The following is an 11,592-nucleotide window of genomic DNA, read 5'->3' on the forward strand; positions in this document are numbered from 1 at the left end:
GCTTTTATTTGTTAATTTAGGCATGTTAGAATTGTCCTATTGATTTCAAACTTTGCATGATGATTCCTGTAGTAGTTAGGTACGATTTAGAAAGCATAGCAACTCTATAATCATCACCAGAATGTCCGTACGTCCATTTTAAACATGTTGATTTTTCTACTTTTTTAACAACAATTTTTTATGTGATCTAATTATCCCTTTGATCTGCTTTTTGGTATATTGATTCCTGGGACAACAAAGAACAATATTATAAGCAAAGCAACTCTATCAAGTCCTTAAAATGTAAGTATGTCCATAAACATTATTCTGTATCAAGCAGTTTTTCAACAAATTTACTTACAATTTTGCTTCGACTCGTATACATTTATATTCTGATTATTCAGTTCTGACACTATACTAGTGTTAATGTTTGTGATTTTTTCAAATTAATTTCGTTATTGGTATAAGCTGGTAATAAATAGCCCATTGTCCCCTCTTTCTCTATTAAAATAAAACATGTGATGTTTTATTAGCAATTTTCTTAGCACAGTAAAAAATGTTTTCAGTGTTCTCTTTTCCCTAAATCAACACTTCATAATAGATAGGCGAAGCATTGCCGTAAAAAAATGTAATCAAAAATAAGTCATTTAAAGTGTTCACGAAGCTGGAAAAAAGCTGATATATGTCACTTATTAATGTTTTTTAAGAGTACTATTTTAAGAATTAAGTCTTAAATACTTCCCATTTAAAAATAAATCAAACTTTAAAAAAACGAATTTATTCCCTTGAAAACATCGTTGTAGTTTGTGTTTAATTATACATATCTAAAAACCTATCAAAATCGACAAATAACAATCTTTTAGTTGAAGTTTACTTGCAAATTTATAGTAAAATAAATGCTTTTGTTACGTACCCTATTAAACTAACTAAAAAATCTTGAAATTGCTATCTACGGATAGATTAAAAATTTTCTTCCGATGGTCACAGAAATAAAGCCATATAAGGTAAAGAATATTACTGATAATGGTACCTGGATATTCATTTTTTCCTTTATTTAAAAATTTATATAAATATCTACATATCTACATGGCTTTAGATATGTGACGTTAAAAATCATTTGAAATCATTTAATTGCTTTGTATATGTATGATAAAATGTAATATAACCATTGAACAGGATACATACAGGCAATTGATAATATTATAATTGAAAATATAAAATTAAGCTATTCTCGGGACCATCAATAATGTATCATCTTATTTAACGCCTATCTCAAAAAATGCTTATCTCAGAAAATGCTTTTTTAAAATACATTTTAAAAAGCAAAGCATTGTTTTATATCTAGCAATCAATATATTAATAAGAATATATTTTGATATCATTAATATGACTTAATTATATTCATTTTGTATAAAGACACATTCATGTATTAAAAATTGTTAAGATAAAGTCCAAGCTTTTTATCTTTAACTAGTGGCTATGCCCCTAGAGGCCTCTAGTGGCACTTTAAATGTTTTTTTTATATTTGAAATATGTTTATGTTGCATTTGATATTTATGTTTCATTGAATGCTCTTTGTTAAATCAAGAACCATAATTTTTTTTTGATTTCTTGTGATTTCTCTTAGAAAGGTGGTGGTACCCTCCATAGGCGTCCAAGGGGGGGGGTAATGGGCCATTTGGCACCCCCAAACGATTTTGCCTACAGCACCCCCAAAATTTTGTGAACAATACCCCCCCCAAAAAAAAATTACCCCGTCCTTGGGGGTGCCGTAGGCACCCCCAACGATTTTGGGGGGGGTATTTACCCCCCTCCAAACCATTTTGGGGGGGTAAATACTCCCCCCAAAATAGAAAATCTCTAACAAAAAAAATTTTTGCGCGCTTCGCGCGCATTTTTAATACTAAATTTTTTATAAAATTTAAATTACCCCCCCCAAAAATTTTACCCCGGGGGTAAATTTTGGGGGGGGTAAACAAATTTTACCCCTGCCAACAGATTTCAGGGGGGGTAATTACCCCCCCCAAGCAAATTTTACCCCCGGGGTAAAAATTTTGGGGGGGGGTAAAAAAAATTTGCGGCGCGCTTCGCGCGCCATTTTACCCCCCCCCAAAACCAAATTACCCCCCCCATAAAAAAATTTTACCCCCCCCAAAATAAAAAGCTTGGACGCCCCTGGTACCCTCCCCCAAAATAGTTATAAATCTTCCCTGGACTTATGAGAATCTACCATGTTAAGGAGAACCTGATCGGTTCAGCAGTTAGCGAGATCCTTTGGTACAAATATACAGACACACAAACACAAAAACACACAGACAAACATCCTGTTACTTTATTATAAGTATATTAGCTGAGAAAACAGGTTGGAGCATTTTTTGAGTACCTTCAGGTTGAATTAAACACACACACACATACACACAACATACAGAGTACGGACCCCACAGAACTTGACTGTATTAAAGTTTATTCTTCAAAACATGGAATAGGATAAAGAGCACACAAATTCTATTCTTTTATAATAGATTTATATAAAAATCTGTTATTTATGGATGTACAATCAGAAGAGATATTGAATCAAGCCAGTCAGTAATTAATATATACAAAAATGGGAATAAAATAACATGTTTTTTCAGTTATGGGAATACAATTATTTACTTATCATAGTTATTGAAATTGTCCTATATTGGTCCAAACTTACAACTTAAAATACACTGAAGGGACTGCAACTTTTACAATATTCAAAAATGTTTGGTTTCTATATTTCAACTTGACAAAATCCGTTGGTACCATTTGTACAATGACAGGTAAGAGAGGGGACGAAGAAAGAAAGAGGGAAACACAAACGGCTAATATAAGTTGGGTTTATAAACAAAATCTGTATGATTATAAATCTATAAATTAATAAACTTGTTTAACCACTTTGTCGAGATTTTACATAATATCACCAGGGACGTCCTAGGGGGTGGAGGATAAAGCGGTAGGCATCCCCAAAATTTTTAATTTTTAACCCCCTTAAAATAAAAAAGCTTAGACGTCACTAACTATATGATATAAAGATTTCTTCCTCCAAAATGAACTTGGTGGTGCTGTAGGCATCCCAGAAATTGTAATTTTCAATTCTCCCCCCCCCCCAATAAAAATTCTTGGACGTCCTTGAAAAGCATGTTCTATGTTATTAAGATTTTCAATGATTAACAACCTTTTTGTTTTAAAGACCCAACTCTGTGTGAATGAAACAGTCATATTACTGGATAAAAATTAATTAAAATCAACTTATATATTATCCAGATTTTATTTTATTGATGACCTTTTCATTTCAAATCCCCAACTCGGTTTTTGAAAACAGACATATTTCCTTACAATAATGGGCCCTGATAGTTTATTTTATATAAATTTTTCATTTAAAATGAATGTTTAGTCAAAAAATATGTATGATGATTATAGGAATACAAATTTAAGGCTTTTAAAAAATTTAAATAAAAAACTAAATTTGGATATCTAGGGTTTAAAAATAGGCAGGTATTTATTGAAATATGGCTCTTTTGCGATCATTTAGAGAAAAACAAAAATGCCTATGTTTATGGAAATACTTTAGCAAGACTGCTTAATTTTTTGCTGGATATATATAGCAAATACTATCTATTTACTCTTTTTGCCCAATTTTATTCTTAAATGATGTAATTTCTGAAGATTTCAACAATTTTTCATATGTAAGTGTACCTGCATAGATATATCAATATTTGGTAACTAATTTTACGAAATTAACACAGGTTTTATATTTTATTGTAAATCAAGTTTGAAAATTTATTTCAAAAGAAATGTAGTACAACAAAATTTTTGTAGTATAAATTTCATTTTTTTTATGTGTAAGCAAAGAAAAGGGTGATTTTTCCTTAGTCTTATAAGTGCACAGATTGTTGTGTTATTTTTGTGAGAAATGGATCTCGGCATCCTTAATTAATTTATTTCTAACTTAGTGGAATTTTTAAGGCATTATACTATGAAAATTACTTAAAAAATAAGAAAAAGGAAATAAAAATGCAATTTGAAAAAATTGCTTCGCGATCACTTTAAAGCTGTCATTCAAGATTTGAAGAAATAAAGAAACACCAATAAAGAAATTATCAAGTAAGAATTATTAAAAGGTATAATCTAGATACATACTCCCAAATTCAGCCAATAGGAATACAGGGGAGGATCAATCTACCATATATTGGTTAGAAAGTAAACAAAATTTGGTTAGAAAGAGCAATTATCCTTTGATATCATTCGCAAAATGAATCATCTATAAATAGTCTTTCATAGGATAAGCCTTTGCTTTGGTCATATGGTTAAAAAATTTCTTCCCTCGCATGATTAAAAGCATATATGACATAACATATATAAGAAGTCATCTTTAAATAGTTAACTTTCTTGGGATAAAGTTACCTCTTTGGATATTTCTTATTAAGTTTCACAACTTATTGGGCCCGATTTACCATCTAGATCTACTATATCTATTGGTTCATTATACTATACTTTTGTACTTTCTTGGTAGAATATTTTTTAAAGGTTATCATTTAAAACAGCTAACTGTTCTTTTAGCTAAAAAATCATAAAAATTATATAACTTTCATTAGTTTTTAAGTAGTTTCTATTCAAGTCCTGTCTGTGTTATACTTAATAGCTACAACCCCTCTAAGCTTTAAAGTTGTTAGATTTATAAAGAAAGGTTAAAAAAAACGTCTTGTAGAGAGTGATTTCTTAGCTTGGTAAAGGCACCATGTAAAATATAGGTAAAACACATGACATATAATCAAATATTAGAAATAGGCAAGTGTTGAACCTATGATACTTTTTTGTTAAAATGTATGAACATCTATATAGATGTTAAAATTAAAATCTACAAAGAGCCACATGTTAACAAATTTTATATGTTTATTACAAAGAGTAGCTTTTAGTTCTATATGATCTATCCTTATAGTTTGTTTTTCTATTATAGTAAAATTAAAAATAATCCACACAAAGTTTTGTTGAAAAAACATCAAATTGTCATCCTAAGAAAGAATTTTATTTCTTATTATTTTTAAAATTAGTTAAGGTACCTTTTTTTTGATAAGATACCCTAGGATTTTTGATGGAGAAGTGGATCAAAAGGGATGATTCATATAAGGTAGGGGCATCGAAAATAGGGAGGGGATTAAGCTACCTTTACATAAATAGTTAGGGATTCCTAAACCTTTCTTTGCAAAGAAAGCAGGTAGAAATTAATAGGGAAGGGTGGTGGGGGGGGGGGGGGGGGGGGTTTATAAAGGTTACTTTCAAATTTATGTAAGCTTTTTTAGTACAACTTTAAGGTAGGCTTACATTAAAGTTAGCGATGCCTAAGGGTTCTTAATTCAAAAGAAAGCAGGTAGAGGTGGGAAGAGCTTTGACATCCAATGAATAGATATATAAGATCTAGATGGTCTATCTAGCACCAAATTCTGTCATACATATAGAGGTGTAAGACAAACCCTTTTGTTTATTTGTAACTGTATAAGTTTCATTTTGATAATTTCAGCAACAAAATGTTTAGATGATATAAATTTCTGAAATGCTTTTGATTATTTAGACGTATTTGTTTAAATTCAATAATTTGGGCAACAAAATTTTTAGATGATATATTTTTTCCTGATTCTTTAGCTTTAAATACTCTAGGAAGTAGTCCTATAGCCAAAAACCTGCTAAAAAGCACTCCAATTACCATGGATGTTTCCCTTAGAGCAATAAGAAATTAACCCTTACAGATTGGGGGGGCTAAATTAGCCGCCCCCCTCTAGTTTTTTCAATGCCACTTGCCTTCATTACATCATGACTTTTTAAGTTTAGTAATTATACATTTTTATATAAGCCGGTGCTTTTATTAAGTAGTAGATGTAAAATTTTTCATAGAATTCAGTTATGCAATTTTTAAAATAATTAAGTTTGTTTTTTTAAAATTAAGTTGATCTTAAGGTACCAAAACGCAACAAATAAAAGGAAGAAAATGGGCATTATGAACAAAAATAGTAAGATCTTTAATTTGACACCTTACTTTTTGAATTTTGTCAGGTAATTATTGAAAAAATAGATTTTTTTAAACCCACGAGAATAAAAACTTTGAACTTAATTTTATCATTACACAGGTATAAAAAATATGGGTTCATATATACCTTTAGAATCAGAAAAATATTACGAATCCATTATAAGCAAAATTGAAAAAAAGTAGAAAAATAAAAAATGGCCTAATATATTATTTTGTACAAGCAACACTTTCTTCATCCCCTCTTTACCCCCTCTTTACCCCCTTCCCATTTTTATTCTCAAAATAAGAAATAAGATGGTTGCCTGTATAATATAACATAATATTTTTATATAATTCCTTTTATTGTAGTTTATATACTATAGTGTAAACTTTTTATTTCAATTTTGCTTAGAATGGATTTGTAATATTTTTCTCATTCTAACAGTATATATAACGCCTATTTCTTATGCCTGGGTAATGATAAAATTAAGTTCAAAGTTTTTATTCTTGTGGGTTTAAAAAAATCGATTTTTTCAATAATTACCTGACAGAATTTAAAAAGTTAGGTGTCAAATTAAAGATTTTACCATTTTTGTTCATAATGGCCATTTTCTTTCTTTTTTTTGTTGCATTTTAGTACCTTAAAATTGACTTAATTTAAAAAAAAAACTTACATTACTTTAAAAATAAGAGGTCTACAAAAAAAAACGATTGCATATCTGAATTCTATGGAAAAATTTACATCTACTACTTACTAAAAGCACCGGCTAGCTATAAAAATAAAAGTAAATACACCTTCTTTGGTGCCACCTAACTGACTTTGACCGGACGCCATGACCGACACAGACTAGATATCCTTATAAGATCAACTCTTGCCGACATATAATTACTAAACTTAAAAAGTCATGAAGTCACAACTCTCTATCTTACCTACAAAAAAATGACATTGAAAAAAATAGAGGGGGGGGGTCAATATGACCCCCCCCCCCTGATCTGTAAGGGTTAATAGATAATTATACTTCTTAATATGAGAGTGTTGACAAAAAGTTACTGCTGTATATCTTGAATAGGAGATGAGATAATCATATTCTCTACATTTTTGTCTTTGAAGGACAAACTGACCGATAGACAAACATTTGGATCTAAAGAGTAGCTTCACTACTAAAAATTATTTACCCCTTCATCAAATGTTGGTAAAGATTTTATTGTGAGGGTAATAAAAAAAAATTTTTTTCAAAGCATTTTTAGGAAGATAAACAACCATCCCTCCCCCCCCCTTCCCCACATATTTTGACGTCCTCACTTTTGTACAAAAATCTGCACAATTTTTAACCAATAATATGGCCGAATTATTGCTACATTGTTTTCCTATTGGCTGCATTAGAAAATGTGTATCTAAATGTCCTATATCTATTCAATTAAGGCAGGTTCCTAAAATCTAAAATTTTAAAAATAACAATACTAATAAGATTGGGAACATAAATGTAATTACATAACAAATTTAATTGAGAGAATGCAACTTTGTACTTCTCTTTTTAAAAGCGAAGCTTTTCTATAATAAGGGTAAGTCCGTCCATCTGTATCTGATAGCTCATATCATTAATTTAGGCATATAAGAATTATCCTATCAATTTCAAATAATGTTTCCTGTAATAGTTAGATACGATTTAGCAACTCTATAATCGTTGTCCAAATGCCCACATGTTAATTTTAAACATACTGATTTTTAAAACTTTTTTTTATAAAAACTTTAGTTAATTATTTAGTTATCCTATTCATCTTGATCTTATATTTGAAATAATGATTCCTAAAAAATGTGTGTATGTCATTATCCTGCATTTAATCAATTTTACATTATAATTGTTTACAAATTTAGAGCTTCGCTTTTATTGATGTTGTCATTCTTGTTTAGCAACTCTCTAATAAGAAAGGAAAAATGCAAAGAGTACATCCAATAGACAAATTCATGCAAATAGATTGTTAATTTTTTTCTGTTGTAGTAAAGTTAAATTTAATCTACAATATGTTTTGTTAAAAAAATGTATCAAATTGTCTAGCTAAGAAAGAATTTCATTCATTATTATTTAAATAAAATAAGGAAAGCCTTATTTATTCTTAGGGTATCCTATCTTTTACAGAAAAGATAGGAAGAGTTTTTATAAATCAGCTAAACAAATGTTATCTTTAAAGTATTAAAAACAAGATTAAGGGAGAAAAGAAATAAAATGCTATCTTTAAAGTAGCAAAAACTAGATTAAGATTAATGGGAAAAAAGGAAAAAAAACGTAAGATACAAATGTACAGCCTCAATCATGATAACTTTTAAACCCAAAATGAAGAACACTAAGGGGGGGGAGGTGGGGGGAGGATTGGCCTAGTGAGTGTTAACACAAAATTAAGGTACACTTATTGGGGGGAATCGGTTGAAAAGGGTAGATATAAACAATTGGGGGGAAAAGAGAAGCAGTAAGTAAAGTAAAAGAGAGAGGGGAAAAATACATTGGTGGTCCAGCCTTATAATGTCATGAGGAAAACTAATAAGAGTTAAGACAACATCTTTTCCAATATCATTTTTAAGCATATTTTCATTTAATGTTGAAATTAAAATGAAGATAAAAGATAAAATAAATTGTTTTCAAATCAATCAGAACCTTTTCTATTAAAAGCAATTGAACCAAAATGGCTTTCTCAAATATTAAATTTCCCCTAAATGTTTCAGATGGGCAGACATAAATTCATATTATATAGTAACTTTGCTAATAAAAATCTTTTAAATCCACGATATTAGTAGAAAAAGGTTTAAAATATTTTTTAACAATTTAATATCAAAATTTTATAACAAAAGTTAATTAATCTTCTTTAAATTCTTTTAGTTTGGAAAGAGGTGCAACAACAATATGGTTTAGCACAGCAAAAATGGCCAGGCCTACTGATTTTGTCCATTCTTAAATTCCCTTGATTCCCCTCTTTTACTTTTTTCTCTTTGCCTTTATGAACTTTTAATCATACAAAGAGTTCATTTCTACAATTCTATTCTTACAAATAATGCAAAGAGAACTGTAATTTATTTATGAAATACTTTTTTTTTAAATCCACGTTATTTTACATAAACAAATACATAAAGGATAAGTTAAGAAAGATTTTAAATTATTCCTATTTTTTATTGCAAGTTGATGTAATAAAGAAGGTTTCGTACAGGCTTATGTACACTTGTTTATGAGAGGTTTATGTAAGGCTAAAGTATGCCTATCAAAATCTTTACTTAAGCTTGACATTACTAAATTTAAGGGTAGCCTATCTCCCCCAAACTAAAGTAAAGCTTAAGATACCCTTATTTTTAAAGGGTCCCTAATAAACCGTTTGTGATTAGCTCTAATGATTCTAACAGGAGAAGCAAACACGCTTGCAGTAGATAACCTTATGTTAAATTACAAAAATCACAAAATCGTTTTTAGTTGAAGCAGGAATTGTCCTAATAAATTATGCATAGAAGCAACACAAAGCTTCCCTGAATAGAACAGGTAATTACCCCAAAATTTTTAATTTCTAATTTTGATACCCTCCCTCCCCCTCTCCACCCAAATAAAAAAAGCTTGGACGTCCTTGTTGCACATACATCCATTATGTTCTAATTTTGATTGTTGTATGCCTGAAGGTCTTTTATTATATGCAACAACCATTACCAAAGAATTACAAGGTCATTTGACTGCCAGCTTTTCTATAAATAAACCTTGCTGTACCTCTCTACTTGCTTCAAAGTTATCATTAAAAGGGGTTATATCAATATTTGAGATACACAAACAATTATAATAAACAAAATTACCATTCTGTAGATTAAAATTACTGGTTTAAAACTTTGGACCAAACATTTAATAAAAGTAACCAAAGTTTTAAACCCAATAAATGACAGAGAGCGCGTTCAAACATTTTTGGGTACTAGTATAATCTACCAAAATGTCCATTTACTTCATTTTAAGAACAGAATTTGTTTTAAAAAGGATACTTTATTTCCTTATTTTCAACGAAATCAAATATGAATGTCCTTGTTATTATTCTATTGCTTATTACATTAGGTATTGTAAAAAGTTATTACACTTTTTATCATAAATAAATAAACACTTCTTTCACTTTTTTTTGATAAAAAGAAATGATAGTTATTTCTCGCATCGTACTATAAACAGCTTTCCGCGGATATAGAATGTACAATTATAAGATTAAAATTAGTTTTTTTAGCCCTGAGGTGCCGAAGGCACGGGCTAAAAAACTGGTTTGAATTTTATGATTGTACATTTTTATATTCGTAGAAAGCTGGATATAATACGATGCTAGACATAGTTTTTTCGTATGGATGAGAACCGGTTCCTATCCACCGGATTCGAATGAATACGAGAATAAATATTATTTAATTTTGCAAATTATACCTAATGTATAAATTTTCCAATTGTGAATAAAATATTTTTCTAAAATTGTTAAAAAAATTTGAATGTAGCTACTCTTTAATCCTATTTTCCCGTCTGTACTCAGTGTGATTAACTTGGTTAGACTGTTGATTCCATGGGCTAAACAGTACTTTCCTTACAACGTGCATGGTCCGTCTAAAAAATACTCTGGATAACAACGAATTGTCCGGATGTATGGCATTATGCTGTATTGGAAATTCGTGAGAGAAATATTTAGCTGCTATTATAGATAAATGTATGAATTAGTAATAAATCATTTGGCCAAAAATCAACTAGCTTGTTCATTTCATACGTGGAACCCTATTAGAAAGAATTTGTGTGAGTGTTTAACCCTCCCTGGATTTTTTTTTTTAAAACTATCTTAGGGCTGTTAATGACACTTGTACAATCTTCTTCACCACCACCCCTCCCCATGTAGACGCCCCTACTCCCAGACATGTAAGGAAGTTGCTACTAAGTGTTAAAGTTCAATCCTATTTAACTTTAAAGATGGCGTTTTAGTATTAACACAAAAGAAATTGCTAAATAAGGACGAAAAAAATTAGATAGTATATGTCCATATCGCAAAGCACGGAATTGGACAAACACTTATTTAATATTTATAATATTTTTTAAAAATAACTAAATTGAAATGAAATGTACATACTTACCATTTAATGCATTAACTATAGAGATGCTCTGCTTAAAAATTTTCTCTTATCGCCCAAGAAACATCCATGCCAAAATTCAAGTTAAAATTTGATCTTAAAATATAATTAAATCAAATTTTGGGTATAGTCCCTTTCGTGACATCGCACCTTGAGGGGCGATTCTTCGTATTTTTCACGGTAGGTTTTCTCTTATTTCTAGCCCCTGCGGTGGGCTCCAACCCTGCGGGGCCAATTACCTAACACTGTGGGACAATCACCTAACCCAATAAAACCTAACCTATATAAATTCATTTTAAAAATACGACGAATCGCCCCTTATGAGGCGATGTTACGAAAGGGACTATTCCCAAAATTTCCTTTTATCGTCCAAGAAACATCCATGTCAAAATTCATTTTAAAATTTGATATAATAATACCATAAAGTCAATTATGTCCTTTTTGTTGTCGATTATAGAGTAGCTTTGAATACTCTACTTAT

Source organism: Acartia tonsa, chromosome 8 (assembly GCF_053477335.1).
Source record: "Acartia tonsa isolate MP-2025a chromosome 8, ASM5347733v1, whole genome shotgun sequence".
In the NCBI taxonomy this organism is placed as follows: domain Eukaryota; kingdom Metazoa; phylum Arthropoda; class Copepoda; order Calanoida; family Acartiidae; genus Acartia; species Acartia tonsa.